Source organism: Syngnathoides biaculeatus, chromosome 9, assembly GCF_019802595.1.
Source record: "Syngnathoides biaculeatus isolate LvHL_M chromosome 9, ASM1980259v1, whole genome shotgun sequence".
NCBI lineage: Eukaryota > Metazoa > Chordata > Actinopteri > Syngnathiformes > Syngnathidae > Syngnathoides > Syngnathoides biaculeatus.
The window spans coordinates 10,297,771-10,306,631 of record NC_084648.1 but is presented as its reverse complement, the minus strand read 5'-3'; the positions used below and the strand labels follow the sequence as shown (position 1 = coordinate 10,306,631).

At 40.5% G+C, this 8,861-nt stretch overlaps 1 long non-coding RNA gene across 2 annotated transcripts in view; it reads left to right on the top strand.

The window, feature by feature from the left end:
- Window positions 1-4,918: 4,918 nt before the first annotated feature.
- LOC133506580 (uncharacterized) overlaps window positions 4,919-8,861 on the top strand; it is a 24,480-nt gene continuing 20,537 nt past the window's right edge. Inside the window, exon 1 of one of the 2 annotated variants that reach the window (XR_009796534.1) lies at window positions 4,919-5,262. This is a non-coding gene — a long non-coding RNA (uncharacterized LOC133506580). The remainder of the gene's footprint in view (window positions 5,263-8,861) is intronic. The other variant, XR_009796533.1, reaches the window with a different exon arrangement.

Genomic DNA, 8,861 nt, shown 5'->3' with positions numbered 1-8,861 from the left:
GTTTTTCAAATAATTTCACTGTCCCATGTAGCTCTCCCTGCCCAAATACAAAACAAATAGTTTACATATAATGTGTGTGGGATACTCTCTGCTGTTATAAATATGTATTAGAAATGAAATAAACTGCCATAAAAAGAGAGGAAAATAATATATGAATGATAAAGAAATAGAAGAAAATCCCTAAAACAAGAAATATGAAAATGAAATCAATTAAATCAAAATGTATTAAATACAGTAAAATAAAATAAAAAAAAATAATTGTTTTGAATAAATAAGAATAATGAATAACAGAAAAATAATGAGATGGATAAAAATGCATACCAATTAAGAAAATACTAATTTGAAAAAGTAATGAAATGCAACAAATGCAATGAAATCATAGAAAAATAAATACATATAAATAATACATACTGTTGAAATAGATTTAAATGAAAAACTAAATGTTATATCAACAATAAAATAAAAAACAAATAAATATAATAAAACAATATTAAGGATTCATTTTTTAAATATTAACATTTTAAAATATTTTTAAATGATAAACAAAATGAAATAAAATTTAAAAATTACAGTCCTTGCTACATGCAGCGCAAGTGTTTAAGATAAATTAATCTTTGCACATGTCAAAGGAAGATCAAATTTAAGTCACTTAAAAATTGTTTTTAGAACTTTTAATACAGATTTTCATGATTGTAGTCCATTGTTGATTTTTGTTGTTGTAGAGCCATAAATCAAAATTGCATCTTGAATAAAGTTTATATTTGATTCACTGAATCAGTAACACTTGTTTAAAGTCTTTGCATCTGCAAAAATAAAAAAAAAATAATTAAAATATCTAAAAATATGGACAATATGATCACTGCCACTTTTGTTTTCATGTCAATTATTCATAAATGGCGCACCCACAGGCCAATTAATTAGGTAAACCTACAACGCAGTACCAAAGGTGGATGAAAAAGTCAAAAACTCACCTGGATTTTTTATTTGGGTTTGTTGGCGTGAGAGATAAATTAAAAAAATATAGAATAAAAAAATAAAGACTGAAACGTCAGGATGAGTAACCACTCTGAACTTTCCCCTGACGTAGATGAAGTGAACTGAAAGTCCATTTGGATGCTTTGGCCTCCATCCACTACCAACTGGCAGCACCTCAACACATTTCCAGCTCAGTTCACTTTAAAGCGACCAATCGCATGCAAATTTACGCCCACCCCAAAACAGAAAAGCAATTCTTTTTGTTTTCTCTACAGTCACATAAAAAAAATGTACTGTCCAATAGCATAAAATAATTGTGTGGGATTTGTTTGATTTAAAACCTACATTTTTAAAAAGTACATTATATTTAATAAAATGCATAACACAAACTTTATGAACCTCAGAATGCATTATTGAAGGTAATGTGCTTTGCCTTGTTCAATGTGTCCGTGCAAATCTAGGATAACAATAGCTGTAACACATATTTAACAATTTATGTTTTAAATACTGAAATTACTATTACTGTATTTTACTCATTACTGCTAACTTACTTCCACTCTTTAAAGTGCCCATGCTAAGCTAGGCTAACAATAGCTGCAGCACATCCGGCTTTGTTTAGTTTGATCCATCCATCCATCCATTTTCTCAGCCGCTTATCCTCACGAGGGTCGCGGGGAATGCTGGAGCCTATTCCAGCTGTCAACAGGCCGCACTCACAATCACACCTAGGGGCAATTTAGAGTGTCCAATTAATGTCGCGTGTTTTTGGGATGTGGGAGGAAACCAGAGTGCCCACGCAGGCACGGGGAGAACACACGCAGAAAACTCCACACAGGCGGGATTGAACCCAAAACTTCAGAACTGTGAGGCCAACGCCTTACCAGCTGAACCACCATACCGCCTGTTCAGTTTGACCTATTTTTCAAATATTGTATGATTATTATGCTTTTTTTATTTACATGAGGTTAAAACTAATTAAAGCTATTGTACTTCCTCTGTTGAATGCGCGCAATGCTAAGCTAAGCTAACTTTACCTGTGGCATATATTTAACTTTAATGTATGTCCCTTGTTTTACATATTCAAAGTAAGTTAGTCTAGCGTATTTATTTTACGAGTCAAAATGCATTATCAAAGGTAACTTGCTTTTCCTTACATGTTCGTGCTAAGATAAGCTAACATAGTTCTAGCGTAGATTTCCCTTTGTTTACATACAAAGCTAACTCCTCTCCTCTCATTTCCAATACTATCCTGTCAACATCATTAATGTTTGTTGAGTTTGTGCTGTTTTCAATCAGATTTAAGGAACAAATTAATAACTTATGGAACATGTTGGCTAAAAGTGTGTTTTCAGGACCAAACACTCCCTTAAAGATGTCACCACAGTAACGCTATCTCAATGCGGTGCGCCGTAAAAGACTAAAAGTAAAAGTGTGAAGAAAAGGAAGTTATTTGCATTTCTGTTCCATTAATGATTTTGTGCGATGGAATGAAAGCTTTTATTGTCGGTGGGCGTTGAGGTGGTTGTGGGGGACTCCAAGGTGGGGGGTGCAGTTCAAAAAGAGGACCCTAATTAACATGCAGAGCACACCACCACAGGACCACCGCAAGAATTCTTTTCGTTACTTGTACGTGGTTCAAATTTGGTAGCAATCGGACAAAATCTGTCAGGCGAGTAACAACATATGAAGGCCGTTTGGAAATGACCCGAAAATGGCCGCTTCAAAAAAAAAAAATAAAAAAATAGCAGCCCTCCCATATCTTTTCAGAAATGGCTTTGAGAGACTTTTTTGTGAGTCTACTTATGATACACGTGCTTCCCAAATTTCATGCTACTCAGTGGAACTGTCGACAAGGGCAGAATTTTTCTTTTTCCAACGATGGGAAAGCTCTCATAAAGGCCATTTCGTGGACCTTGGCACGCCGGACTATAATTAATTGTCTTACCTCATATCTTTTTCCATTCTTAAGATTCCATGCTCACTTGGGACCTCATGTTCATGTCATCTGCACTCGAAAAGAACAGAACCAGACGACTCAACACCTTTACAGTGAGCAAACGTTACAAACACACAAATAAGAAATAACTCACTGCTTCTGTTCTGATGTCTGCACAGCTCATCCACTTCCATCGGTCCTGTCATTTCCATCATATACAGGACAGCGGCGTAGCAGGTTCACCCGCATTGTACTCGTAGTAGTACTGCATCGTTTACTGTATGTATTATGTCGGGGAAAGTCAGCGTGGCATGTTAGTGAGTGAGCGAGTGAGTCGCGTTGAGGTGTGACATTGAGCTGCGGGATAAAGAAGGATTGAGACGAGCATAATCCCTCACACATGACCACTAACACACACACATAAAATGGATAAGGCAACAGGTCACCTCCTCTTTGACATCCCGTTGAAACATATCACCACAAAACATAGCACACGCCATACTATTATTCAACCTAGTACTTGAAGGTCAAGTGTCATCCCTATAAACATTCTAAAACAGATATTGAAATGAAAAATACATATAACATTATTCACTGGAATGTCTAGACGAAAAAATAAATATGAGCAGAGAGCGCGTCATCCGTGCGCAAAGTTGCGAAAGTGTCATTCGACATTCAAGTGGTCGCCATATTGGCTGCATCTCCTGCCCGTGAGGTCACCCCGGACATTCGCCATTAAAAACACGCTGTGCCACTTACTTTTCAAAGAAGAGAACATCTCACCACCGAGGGAAGTGACCGGGGCAATATTAGCCTATGGTTTCGAGCCACTTTTAGATGATATGCGGATCACTGACAACCTGCATGCAGCCAAATCGCCTTCCCGTCTGATCTACTTCCGCACGGCGGTGATAAAAACAACCCTGCCCGCAAGCGACGACGATGCTGCGGCGGAGATGAGCCACCCCGGCCTGGCTCGCCTCAACAATGAGCCACCCAAGACGAAGACGTGTTCACGGTGGAGGAGGCACGGCTTTGGCGGCGGCTCGTCCGAAGCCGTGCTCGGCGCCGACGGGTACATCGACACACTTAGATTTAGGTGCACGGATCTTTGGTTATATTCTGAGAGGATTACCTTCACCCGCCCCCAAACGATGATTTATTTTTAGTAGCTCTATACACACCAACCTGTCATTTGGAACCCACGAAGCTCTCTTCCTCTGCACCCGTGCAATCCATTTTTCACGACAAACCAGGTCTCTTGGAAGATTATGAAAGGTAAATCCATCCTCCCGAGTGTTCAAGCAATGTCCAGCAATGCAACAAGCCGGCATTTTGGCTAACACGAAGGAACAACGAGCTACCTTCCCGCAGGTAAAACTAGTATAAACAGACGAGACCGCTTGAGTGTGCTACTGCCCTGCTAGACACTTCCTGCTTCTTCTCGAAAACAAATCCCTCAAGAAGATTTTCATGGCAGGAATTACAAAAAGCTGTAGACGTCAAAATCATGTTTTGTGGTGAAAAAAACGCATGGGTCCATGTCAGCTGCCGTTTTTTCATTAATAACATACTAAAAAATCATGCATTTCATGACAGCGGCACTTTAAAATAGTACAGCAATAGCACAGACTCATCAAAATGGTTCTCAATATTGTGCTTGACATATTACTCGGCATTCGTCTTCTTTTCTTCTTCTTCTAGGACTTCAGTCTTCGCTCCTGCCCAAAACTCTCTCAAAAGTACGGACCTACAATTTCAATGTAATTAAATTATATCATAATTGCTCTTGACTGACCATTTTCCACTGGTGTAAGATTAGTTTTTCCTCTCTAATCAGATTTCATTTTATTGGTGTTGCCATGAAAGTAATATCTGGCCAAGCCCTACGGGGTCTGGAGTGGTGGCATCAAACAAACTCAATTTAAATGAACCTCCTTTATTTTTTTTAACCAATCAGATTTTAGATTCACCACACTTGCGCCTGTAAAGATTGAGTGCCATTGCGTTTTTCCGTCCTCTGATTGGTTCAGCTAAAAACCGTCGTCTATTTATCCCTCTGATTGGTCGAGCGGAATATGCACATGAGAATGACTGATTGACAGGGCTAATGGCGTACATGATTAAAAACTCATCTTCTAGCCGCGGTATTCATGAAAAATTCACTTTGCGAGGCCAAGTCAACCAAAACTAGTTGCTGCCTGGCCGGTTTTTAACCTGGAAAATGATTCTTTTAACCCGGAATATGATTCTTTTGGGCACTTTGAGGACAACATGTATGCTGACGAAAGCTAGCTTCCACAGGAGAGAAAAAAAGGAAGGTGGTTTTAACATGTGGATTAGCATCTCCGGTAAGTGGGATGTATTTAATGTAAGGTTTTTACCTTTCTGTCGTATTATTAGATGGATATTAATTGGGAACTACTACTGTACATTATATAAAAAAAAACTGTAAAACCGGTTTATAGTTGTTTGAGGGTGTTGTACTGGAAGAAAGCTAACTTTTTTATTCATGGTATTCATCCATCAGCATTCACCTTACACAGCCTTTGCTACAAGAGCCAAAAACCCCTTGAATCGATAGAAATACCACCGTATACATGACTACATAATATTTGACACGCTAAAGTACAAAAAATTACATACATACTGTAATACATTTATACACGAAGCAGTCATGCCAGCGTTCAAGAACACCAGATGCCAAATCCTCTGCCGCCCTCTTGTGGCAAAGAGGCACCCCTTCACGGCTTTCTAAAGCCTCAATACAGTACTGTATACATGATGTACAGAGGGCGCAAATTATTAAGGGAAAATGTCTAACTAAAAATATGATGGAGAAAATATTTTCTGAGAATAAATTAATTACATTTACAAGAAAAAACGTCTGAATATTACATTAATAAATTTGGTAAATTTTAGCAAGGTAGGAGTCATTTTAGATATACAAATCCAAATATTTTAAGAAAATGGTGGTATTTTGGCACAGTTAACTCATAATATTACAATGGAAGAAAATTATAATATAGCAAGAAAAAAGTGCAAATACTTTGCAAATTCAAATTTGACTCTGCAACGATAATGTGGTTGATTTATGTTATGTTAGGATAAAATGAAATATTTCAAGTGACAAAGTTATTTACTGAGGTTAGTCATAATATTCGTCGGAAGCTCCTAATGACATTATAAGGAATCAAATCAAATTATATTGCTTAATGCAGCCCTATGGGGGCACAAACCAGTGCAATCTGTAGGCCGGTCCCAAGCCCGGATAAATGCAGAGGGTTGCGTCAGGAAGGGCATCCGGCGTAAAAACTGTGCCAAACAAATATGAGCGTTCATCTAAAGAATCCCATACCGGATCGGTCGTGGCCCGGGTTAACAACGCCCGCCCCCGGCACTGCTAACCTGCAGGGCGTCGGTGGAAATTCAGCTACTGTGGGTCGAAGACAAAGAAGAGGAGGAAACCGGATCCAGCGTCAGAAGAAAAAGAGGAATGCACAGAGCCTACAACTGAGTGTAGGGACTTTGAATGTTGGGACTATGACAGGAAAAGCACAGGAGTTGGTTGACATGATGATTAGGAGAAAGGTTGATATTCTGTGCATCCAAGAGAGCAGGTGGAAAGGTAGTAAGGCTAGAAGTTTGGGAGCAGGGTTTAAATTATTCTACCACGGAGTAGATGGGAAGAGAAATGGAGTAGGGGTTATTTTAAAGGAAGAGCTGGCTAAGAATGTCTTGGAGGTGAAAAGAGTATCAGATCGAGTGATGAGACTAAAATTTGAAATTGAGGGTGTTATGTATAATGTGGTTAGCGGCTATGCACCACAGGTAGGATGTGACCAGAGTTGAAAGAGAAATTCTGGAAGGAACTAGATGAAGTAGTTCTGAGCATCCCAGACAGCGAGAGAGTTGTGATTGGTGCAGATTGTAATGGACATATTGGTAAAGGAAACAGGGGCGATGAAGAAGTGATGGGTAAGTACGGCATCCAGGAAAGGAACTTTGAAGGGCAGATGGTGGTGGACTTTGCAAAAAGGATGGAGATGGCTGTAGTGAACACTTATTTCCAGAAGAGGGAGGAACATATAGTGACCTACAAGAGCGGAGGTAGAACCACGCAGGTAGATTATATTTTGTGCAGACGATGTAATCTGAAGGAGGTTACTGACTGTAAAGTAGTGGTAGGGGAGAGTGTAGCTCGACAGCATAGGATGGTAGTATGTAGGATGATTCTGGTGGTGGGTAGGAAGATTAAGAAGACAAAGGTAGAGCAGAGAACCATGTGGTGGAAGCTGAAAAAGGAAGAATGTTGTGCAGCCTTCCGGAAAGAGGTGAGACAGGCTCTCGATGGACAACCGAAGCTCCCGGAAGACTGGACGACGACAGCCAAGGTGATCAGAGAGACAGGCAGGAGAGTACTTGGTGTGTCATCTGGTAGGAAAGGGGAGAAGGAGACTTGGTGGTGGAACCCCAAAATACAGGGAGTCATACAAGGAAAGAGATTAGCGAAGAAGAAGTGGGATACTGAGAGGACTGAGGAGAGGCGAAAGGAGTACATCGAGATGCGACGTAGGGCAAAGGTAGAGGTGGCAAAGGCTAAACAAGAGGCATATGAAGACATGTACACCAGGTTGGACACGAAAGAAGGAGAAAAGGATCTCTACAGGTTGGCCAGACAGAGGGATAGAGATGGGAAGGATGTGCAGCAGGTCAGGGTGATTAAGGATAGAGATGGAAATGTGTTGACTGGTGCCGGTAGTGTACTAAATAGATGGAAAGAATACTTTGAGAAGTTGATGAATGAAGAAAATGAGAGAGAAGGAAGAGTTGAAGAGGCAAGAGTGAAGGACCAGGAAGTGGAAATGATTACTAAGGGGGAAGTCAGAAAGGCACTACAAAGGATGAAAACTGGAAAGGCAGTTGGTCCTGATGACATACCGGTAGAGGTATGGAAGCAATTTGGAGAGATGGCTGTGGAGTTTTTGACTAACTTATTCAACAGAATACTAGCGGGCGAAAAGATGCCTGAAGAATGGAGGAAAAGTGTTCTAGTTCCCATTTTTAAGAACAAAGGGGATGTTCAGAGCTGTGGGAACTATAGAGGAATAAAGTTGATGAGCCACACAATGAAGTTATGGGAAAGAGTAGTGGAGGCTAGACTCAGGACAGAAGTAAGTATCTGCGAGCAACAGTATGGTTTCATGCCTAGAAAGAGTACCACAGATGCATTATTTGCCTTGAGGATGCTCGTGGAAAAGTACAGAGAAGGTCAGAAGGAGCTACATTGCGTCTTTGTGGATCTAGAGAAAGCCTATGACAGAGTACCAAGAGAGGAACTGTGGTACTGCATGCGTAAGTCTGGTGTGGCAGAGAAGTATGTTAAAATAGTACAGGACATGTATGATGGCAGCAGAACAATGGTGAGGTGTGCCTTAGGTGTGACAGAGGAATTTAAGGTGGAGGTGGGACTGCATCAGGGATCAGCTCTGAGCCCCTTCCTGTTTGCAGTGGTAATGGATAGGCTGACAGATGAGGTTAGACTGGAATCCCCTTGGACCATGATGTTCGCAGATGATATTGTCATATGCAGTGAAAGCAGGGAGCATGCAGAGGAACAATTGGAAAGATGGAGACATGCACTGGAAAGGAGAGGAATGAAGATTAGCCGAAGTAAAACAGAATATATGTGCGTGAATGAGAAAAGTGGAGGGGGAAGAGTGAGGCTACAGGGAGAAGAGATAGCGAGGGTCGACGACTTCAAATACTTGGGGTCAACAATACAGAGCAATGGAGAGTGTGGTCAGGAAGTGAAGAAACGGGTCCAAGCAGGTTGGAACAGCTGGCGAAAGGTGTCTGGTGTGTTATGTGACAGAAGAGTGTCTGCTAGGATGAAGGGCAAAGTTTACAAAACAGTGGTGAGGCCGGCCATGATGTACGGATTAGAGAC